Source organism: Schistocerca americana, chromosome 3 (assembly GCF_021461395.2).
Source record: "Schistocerca americana isolate TAMUIC-IGC-003095 chromosome 3, iqSchAmer2.1, whole genome shotgun sequence".
Lineage (NCBI taxonomy): Eukaryota > Metazoa > Arthropoda > Insecta > Orthoptera > Acrididae > Schistocerca > Schistocerca americana.
Genome location: NC_060121.1, coordinates 589557918 through 589566365, shown reverse-complemented (window position 1 = coordinate 589566365; position 8448 = coordinate 589557918). Strand labels below are relative to the sequence as shown.

The 8448-nt window shown below is 58.1% G+C and overlaps 2 non-coding genes and 1 pseudogene across 2 annotated transcripts; all 3 read left to right on the top strand.

Moving 5' to 3' along the window:
- The first annotated feature begins 659 nt into the window (after positions 1 to 659).
- LOC124608900 lies at positions 660 to 2568 on the top strand. Its single transcript, XR_006979452.1, has one exon. It is a non-coding gene; the product is annotated as a small subunit ribosomal RNA (ribosomal RNA).
- A 351-nt stretch (positions 2569 to 2919) lies between these two features.
- LOC124608204 lies at positions 2920 to 3074 on the top strand. The gene has a single exon (XR_006978894.1). It is a non-coding gene; the product is annotated as a 5.8S ribosomal RNA (ribosomal RNA).
- Positions 3075 to 3262: 188 nt separating this feature from the next.
- The window catches only part of LOC124607535, a 7750-nt pseudogene continuing 2564 nt past the window's right edge, over positions 3263 to 8448 (top strand).

Sequence of the window (8448 nt, the reverse complement as noted above, 5' to 3'; positions counted from 1 at the left end):
GGCGGCAGGCGGCGCAGCTGCGCGCCGGCGCACCCTGCACGCGGCGCCGTGCGGCCAAAGTAGGTCCTCGCGGGCCCGGTGCGAAGCGCGGTGTACATCTGCAGTGTGCTAGTCCGGTTGAGGACTGTGTGCGCTGAGGATGCGCCGCCGCCCGGCGCTCGGCGCCGCGACGCCGTCTGCTGCTCGGTCGCCTCTGCGGTTCTCGCAGGTGGATTGTATCGCAGCTGTGCGGACGTGTTGGCGCGTGCGCTGTGCTGGGAGAGTTCGCTTCGGCACCCAAGTGGGGTTTTGTCCTTCTGTGGCGCTGGCGTTGGAGCTGCCGGTGACCGTAGGTGGCGCGTGTTGTCTCCCGCCGGCAATGCCACGACAGCACGCTCCCGGGCCTCTGTCGGCAGCGGCAAGCTCAGTTGAGAGCACGGGTGGTCGCACCTAAAGCGTCTACTCGCCAAACTCCGGGCGATTGCGCCTCTCTCGAACCCGACCAAGTACTTAGGACGGCGCTGTGCGCCTCCGGGACCTGAGAGGGTTTCGAGGTGTATTGTGCAGGGGAGCTCAGCCTCCTCCTGTTTGAAGAATTATTGAGCGGACGCTTGCGTGTTCGCGCGGGCTCCCGGGACACACTCCCGGGCGGCCGGCTGCTCAGCTCTAGTTGACGCAGCTCCCTGGTTGATCCTGCCAGTTGTCATATGCTTGTCTTAAAGATTAAGCCATGCATGTCTCAGTACAAGCCGCATTAAGGTGAAACCGCGAATGGCTCATTAAATCAGTTATGGTTCCTTAGATCGTACCCGCGTTACTTGGATAACTGTGGTAATTCTAGAGCTAATACGTGCAAACAGAGTCCCGACCAGAGATGGAAGGGACGCTTTTATTAGATCAAAACCAATCGGTTTCTCGCCCGGTCCGTTTGCCTTGGTGACTCTGAATAACTTTGGGGTGATCGCACAGTCCTCGTACCGGCGACGCATCTTTCAAATGTCTGCCTTATCAACTGTCGATGGTAGGTTCTGCGCCTACCATGGTTGTAACGGGTAACGGGGAATCAGGGTTCGATTCCGGAGAGGGAGTCTGAGAAACGGCTACCACATCCAAGGAAGGCAGCAGGCGCGCAAATTACCCACTCCCGGCACGGGGAGGTAGTGACGAAAAATAACGATACGGGACTCATCCGAGGCCCCGTAATCGGAATGAGTACACTTTAAATCCTTTAACGAGTATCTATTGGAGGGCAAGTCTGGTGCCAGCAGCCGCGGTAATTCCAGCTCCAATAGCGTATATTAAAGTTGTTGCGGTTAAAAAGCTCGTAGTTGGATTTGTGTCCCACGCTGTTGGTTCACCGCCCGTCGGTGTTTAAGTGGCATGTATCGTGGGACGTCCTGCCGGTGGGGCGAGCCGAAGGCGTGCGACCCGCCTCGTGCGTGTTCGTGCGTCCCGAGGCGGACCCCGTTGCAATCCTACCAGGGTGCTCTTGAGTGAGTGTCTCGGTGGGCCGGCACGTTTACTTTGAACAAATTAGAGTGCTTAAAGCAGGCAAGCCCACCTGAATACTGTGTGCATAGAATAATGGAATAGGACCTCGGTTCTATTTTGTTGGTTTTCGGAACCCGAGGTAATGATTAATAGGGACAGGCGGGGGCATTCGTATTGCGACGTTAGAGGTGAAATTCTTGGATCGTCGCAAGACGAACAGAAGCGAAAGCATTTGCGAAGTATGTTTTCATTAATCAAGAACGAAAGTTAGAGGTTCGAAGGCGATCAGATACCGCCCTAGTTCTAACCATAAACGACGCCAGCCAGCGATCCGCCGCAGTTCCTCCGATGACTCGGCGGGCAGCCTCCGGGAAACCAAAGCTTTTGGGTTCCGGGGGAAGTATGGTTGCAAAGCTGAAACTTAAAGGAATTGACGGAAGGGCACCACCAGGAGTGGAGCCTGCGGCTTAATTTGACTCAACACGGGAAACCTCACCAGGTCCGGACACCGGAAGGATTGACGGATTGATAGCTCTTTCTTGATTCGGTGGGTGGTGGTGCATGGCCGTTCTTAGTTGGTGGAGCGATTTGTCTGGTTGATTCCGATAACGAACGAGACTCTAGCCTGCTAACTAGTCGCGTGACGTCCTTCGTGCTGTCAGCGATTACTTTTCTTCTTAGAGGGACAGGCGGCTTCTAGCCGCACGAGATTGAGCAATAACATGTCTGTGATGCCCTTAGATGTTCTGGGCCGCACGCGCGCTACACTGAAGGAATCAGCGTGTCTTCCTAGGCCGAAAGGTCGAGGTAACCCGCTGAACCTCCTTCGTGCTAGGGATTGGGGCTTGCAATTGTTCCCCATGAACGAGGAATTCCCAGTAAGCGCGAGTCATAAGCTCGCGTTGATTACGTCCCTGCCCTTTGTACACACCGCCCGTCGCTACTACCGATTGAATGATTTAGTGAGGTCTTCGGACTGGTACGCGGCATTGACTCTGTCGTTGCCGATGCTACCGGAAAGATGACCAAACTTGATCATTTAGAGGAAGTAAAAGTCGTAACAAGGTTTCCGTAGGTGAACCTGCGGAAGGATCATTACCGACTAGACTGCATGTCTTTCGATGTGCGTGTCGTGTCGCGCAACACGCTACCTGTACGGCTCGCAGTAGCCGTGCGCCGCGTGCGGAACCACGCGTGCTTCTCAAAACTAACGGAAATGTTGTGTGTTACGAGCGCTGAAGCGCTGGAGCGGCTGGCCTGCGGCACCTGGCGCCTGGCGCCGGTTTTGAATGACTTTCGCCCGAGTGCCTGTCCGCTCCGGTGTGGAGCCGTACGACGCCCATCGGCCGTGAGGCCGTTGGACACAGAGCGCTGGAACAGGGGCCGCCACACGCCTACGTCCCGCATATGCAACTGTCTTGAAAGAGACAGTGGAAACTAAGAAAAGATCACCCAGGACGGTGGATCACTCGGCTCGTGGGTCGATGAAGAACGCAGCAAATTGCGCGTCGACATGTGAACTGCAGGACACATGAACATCGACGTTTCGAACGCACATTGCGGTCCATGGATTCCGTTCCCGGGCCACGTCTGGCTGAGGGTCGGCTACGTATACTGAAGCGCGCGGCGTTTGCCCCGCTTCGCAGACCTGCGAGTGTCGCGGCCGCCTGTGGGGCCGCCCGCGTTTCCTTAAACGTGCGATGCGCGCCCGTCGCCCGGCGGTTCGCATACCGGTACTTACTCGGTAGCGTGCACAGCCGGCTGGCGGTGTGGTGTGCGACACCTCGTACAACGACCTCAGAGCAGGCGAGACTACCCGCTGAATTTAAGCATATTACTAAGCGGAGGAAAAGAAACTAACAAGGATTCCCCCAGTAGCGGCGAGCGAACAGGGAAGAATCCAGCACCGAACCCCGCAGGCTGCCGCCTGTCGTGGCATGTGGTGTTTGGGAGGGTCCACTACCCCGACGCCTCGCGCCGAGCCCAAGTCCAACTTAAATGAGGCCACGGCCCGTAGAGGGTGCCAGGCCCGTAGCGGCCGGTGCGAGCGTCGGCGGGACCTCTCCTTCGAGTCGGGTTGCTTGAGAGTGCAGCTCCAAGTGGGTGGTAAACTCCATCTGAGACTAAATATGACCACGAGACCGATAGCGAACAAGTACCGTGAGGGAAAGTTGAAAAGAACTTTGAAGAGAGAGTTCAAAAGTACGTGAAACCATTCTGGGGTAAACGTGAGAAGTCCGAAAGGTAGAACGGGTGAGATTCACGCCCATCCGGCCACTGGCCTCTGCCCTCGGCAGATGGGGCCGGCCGCCCGCGCGGAGCAATCCGCGGCGGGGTCGTGTCCGGTTGCCTTTCCACTCGCCGCGGGGTGGGGCCGTTCCGGTGTGCGGTGGGCCGCACTTCTCCCCTAGTAGGACGTCGCGACCCGCTGGGTGCCGGCCTACGGCCCGGGTGCGCAGCCTGTCCTTCCGCGGGCCTCGGTTCGCGTCTGTTGGGCAGAGCCCCGGTGTCCTGGCTGGCTGCCCGGCGGTATATCTGGAGGAGTCGATTCGCCCCTTTGGGCGCTCGGGCTCCCGGCAAGCGCACGCGGTTCTTCCCGGATGACGGACCTACCTGGCCCGGCCCTGGACCCGCGCCGCTGTTGGCTCGGGATGCTCTCGGGCGGAATAATCGCTCCCGTCAGCGGCGCTTCAGCTTTGGACAATTTCACGACCCGTCTTGAAACACGGACCAAGGAGTCTAACATGTGCGCGAGTCATTGGGCTGTACGAAACCTAAAGGCGTAATGAAAGTGAAGGTCTCGCCTTGCGCGGGCCGAGGGAGGATGGGGCTTCCCCGCCCTTCACGGGGCGGCGGCCTCCGCACTCCCGGGGCGTCTCGTCCTCATTGCGAGGTGAGGCGCACCTAGAGCGTACACGTTGGGACCCGAAAGATGGTGAACTATGCCTGGCCAGGACGGAGTCAGGGGAAACCCTGATGGAGGTCCGTAGCGATTCTGACGTGCAAATCGATCGTCGGAGCTGGGTATAGGGGCGAAAGACTAATCGAACCATCTAGCAGCTGGTTCCCTCCGAAGTTTCCCTCAGGATAGCTGGTGCTCGTACGAGTCTCATCCGGTAAAGCGAATGATTAGAGGCCTTGGGGCCGAAACGACCTCAACCTATTCTCAAACTTTAAATGGGTGAGATCTCCGGCTTGCTTGATATGCTGAAGCCGCGAGCAAACGACTCGGATCGGAGTGCCAAGTGGGCCACTTTTGGTAAGCAGAACTGGCGCTGTGGGATGAACCAAACGCCGAGTTAAGGCGCCCGAATCGACGCTCATGGGAAACCATGAAAGGCGTTGGTTGCTTAAGACAGCAGGACGGTGGCCATGGAAGTCGGAATCCGCTAAGGAGTGTGTAACAACTCACCTGCCGAAGCAACTAGCCCTGAAAATGGATGGCGCTGAAGCGTCGTGCCTATACTCGGCCGTCAGTCTGGCAGTCATGGCCGGTCCTTGCGGCCGGCCGCGAAGCCCTGACGAGTAGGAGGGTCGCGGCGGTGGGCGCAGAAGGGTCTGGGCGTGAGCCTGCCTGGAGCCGCCGTCGGTGCAGATGTTGGTGGTAGTAGCAAATACTCCAGCGAGGCCCTGGAGGGCTGATGCGGAGAAGGGTTTCGTGTGAACAGCCGTTGCACACGAGTCAGTCGATCCTAAGCCATAGGAGAAATCCGATGTTGATGGGGGCCATCATAGCATGACGCACGTTGTGCTGGCCACCGTTGGGCGAAAGGGAATCCTGTTCCTATTCCGGAACCCGGCAGCGGAACCGATACAAGTCGGGCCCCTCTTTTAGAGATGCTCGTCGGGGTAACCCGAAAGGTCCCGGAGACGCCGTCGGGAGATCGGGGAAGAGTTTTCATTTCTGCATGAGCGTTCGAGTTCCCTGGAATCCTCTAGCAGGGAGATAGGGTTTGGAACGCGAAGAGCACCGCAGTTGCGGCGGTGTCCCGATCTTCCCCTCGGACCTTGAAAATCCGGGAGAGGGCCACGTGGAGGTGTCGCGCCGGTTCGTACCCATATCCGCAGCAGGTCTCCAAGGTGAAGAGCCTCTAGTCGATAGAATAATGTAGGTAAGGGAAGTCGGCAAATTGGATCCGTAACTTCGGGATAAGGATTGGCTCTGAGGATCGGGGCGTGTCGGGCTTGGTCGGGAAGTGGGTCAGCGCTAACGTGCCGGGCCTGGGCGAGGTGAGTGCCGTAGGGGTGCCGGTAAGTGCGGGCGTTTAGCGCGGGCGTGGTCTGCTCTCGCCTTTGGTTGGCCTCGTGCTGGCCGGCGGTGCAGGATGCGCGCGCCTGCGCGGCTTTCGCGCCCCGGTGCTTCAACGTGCGTGCAGGATCCGAGCTCGGTCCCGTGCCTTGGCCTCCCACGGATCTTCCTTGCTGCGAGGCCGCGTCCGCCTTAGCGTGCTCCTCCGGGGGCGCGCGGGTGCGCGGATTCTCTTCGGCCGCCATTCAACGATCAACTCAGAACTGGCACGGACTGGGGGAATCCGACTGTCTAATTAAAACAAAGCATTGCGATGGCCCTAGCGGGTGTTGACGCAATGTGATTTCTGCCCAGTGCTCTGAATGTCAACGTGAAGAAATTCAAGCAAGCGCGGGTAAACGGCGGGAGTAACTATGACTCCCAAAGCCCTCCTGATGCGTAATATATGGACCCTCTCGATTCACCCCTCAGCATCCTTGTGAAGTCGGGTGGATGATGGTTCGATTAGCCTCTCGGTGGGAAATCCTAGCTCTGGCCTTCAAGTGGCGGGAGTCGTGAGGGTGCTGTGAAAGGTTACACGTAGGTGCACCTTTCCAGTATCCCGACCGACAGAGCAGGGTGTTTTTTCGGGCTTGGGGGTTACCTCCCCCCCTGCCTTTGTTACAGCTGGTGCAACTAATAGAAGCAAACGTGGTACCAGGCCTCCCGCTGGAGCGCCTGTGCCAGCTGATGAGCCAGCCAACCAGCCTACCGGTGCGGGTCGAGCGCTGCTCCCTGCCATCTGCCCTGATTGTATGCGGTCGTTCTCCACCAAGACCGGACTTGGTGTCCATCGGCGTCGCGCCCATCCGATTGCTGCTAATGCTGAGATCAAGACTGAGAGGAAGAAGGCCAGGTGGTCCCAGGAAGAGCTCCTGCGTTTGGCCCATGCAGAAGCGACTCTTGCCACCCAGGGTTGTAGATTTTTAAACCAGGAACTTGCAAAGGCCTTCTCCGAGCGTACGCTGGAATCAATTAAATGTCAGCGTAGAGCGCAGCCCTACAAAGACATGGTGGCGAAGTTTGTCACCGAGCTCGCTGGCATGGATCGCGGCCTTCGCGGTTCTCCTAGCGAGCCTGCAGTCAGTCATTCTTTGCCACAGTCTCCACCTCGAGTGGAAGATGTTGACCTAGCCATCTGGTCATTTGTAGTAGAACTCCCACAATCAGACCGCCGGTTCCGCTCGCTTGATGATCTCGTGGCTCTGGGTCCCACCACAAGCCGTGAAACAATCCAGGCTATGTTGCTGTCTGCTCTTGATGAAGTAGGCAGCAGGGAGCCAGCCGTCCACCAAGCTGCGAGTGTGCGGACCCAACAGCCCCCAGAGCGGAAGCGTGCACGCAGGAGATGGGAGTATGCGGTGGTTCAGCGTGCTTTCAGGAAGAACGGAGCACGCTGTATTAACGGACTTCTCGATGGCACACTCTTGCATCAGCCACCATCCATCCCAGGGCTGATTGAGTTTTGGACAGACCTCTTCTCTCCACCACGTGTCAGGTCTCGACCTCCACGTGGGGAGGGTCTGTCCGATGAACTGTTGCCATTCTCGAAGAGGGTGCCCTTCCGTGACCTCTGGGCTCCCATTTCTGCAGAAGAAGCCACCGCTGCTCTCCCGCCTCGCAATTCTGCTGCAGGTCCTGACGGCCTCACGAAGACGCAACTGCGTCGCCTTCCCTGGGAGGTTCTCCTCAAGATCCTTAATTTCCTCCTCCATTCCCGTTCCCTTCCATCCCGACTCCTTCAGGCCAGGACAACCCTGCTGCCCAAGAAGACCGCCGCAGCATCCCCTGCTGACTTTCGTCTGATCACAGTGTGCTCGGTGCTGACCAGAGCCTTTCACAAGGTTCTGGTTGGCCGCCTGATGCGCTACTGTGTGTTGGACGGTCGCCAGTGGGCTTTCATCCCTCAGGATGGGATGCTTCACAACACCTTTCTTCTGGATCTGGCGATGACCCAGGCGTGCCGAGCTGCCGGCTCGCTGTACTTGGCATCTCTGGATGTGTCAAAGGCCTTCGACTCGCTTGCCCATGGTGCCCTTGGCCCTGTGCTAAGGGCCCATGGTTTGCCGGTCGAGTTCGTTGACTACATCCAGGGATGCTATGAGGCAGGATCGACGGTTATCTGCGCGGATGGGAAGTCGTCAGATCTAGTGCGGCCTTCAAGGGGTGTTCGGCAGGGTGACCCGCTGTCTCCTATCCTCTTCAACATGTCCATTGACATTCTCCTGTCTCGTCTGCCTGCTCATATTGGTGCACGCATTCTTGGACGGCGGATAAATGCGGCTGCATTCGCCGATGACCTCCTGCTGTTCGCCGAGACTCGTGATGGATTGCAGGAACTTCTCACCATCGCCACGTCGGCCCTGGGGGATCTCGGGCTCGAGGTCAACCCACGGAAGTGTTTTTCTCTCGCCCTTGTCTCATCAGGCCGGGAGAAGAAAACCAAGGTCGACGAGACTGTCATCTTTCGTGCTGGGGGGAACAACATCCCAGCACTGGCGATGGGAGATACTTTCAAGTATCTAGGCCTGCAATTTTCCACGTGCAGACGCAGTCTTTTTCATCCCCGGCGGGAGGTCGAGAAGCAGATGAACATCATCAAGCGTGCACCACTCAAACCTCAGCAGCGGCTTTTTGCCCTTCGTTCTGTTATCCTCCCGGGTATTTTCCATGGCCTCGCCCTGGGGAGG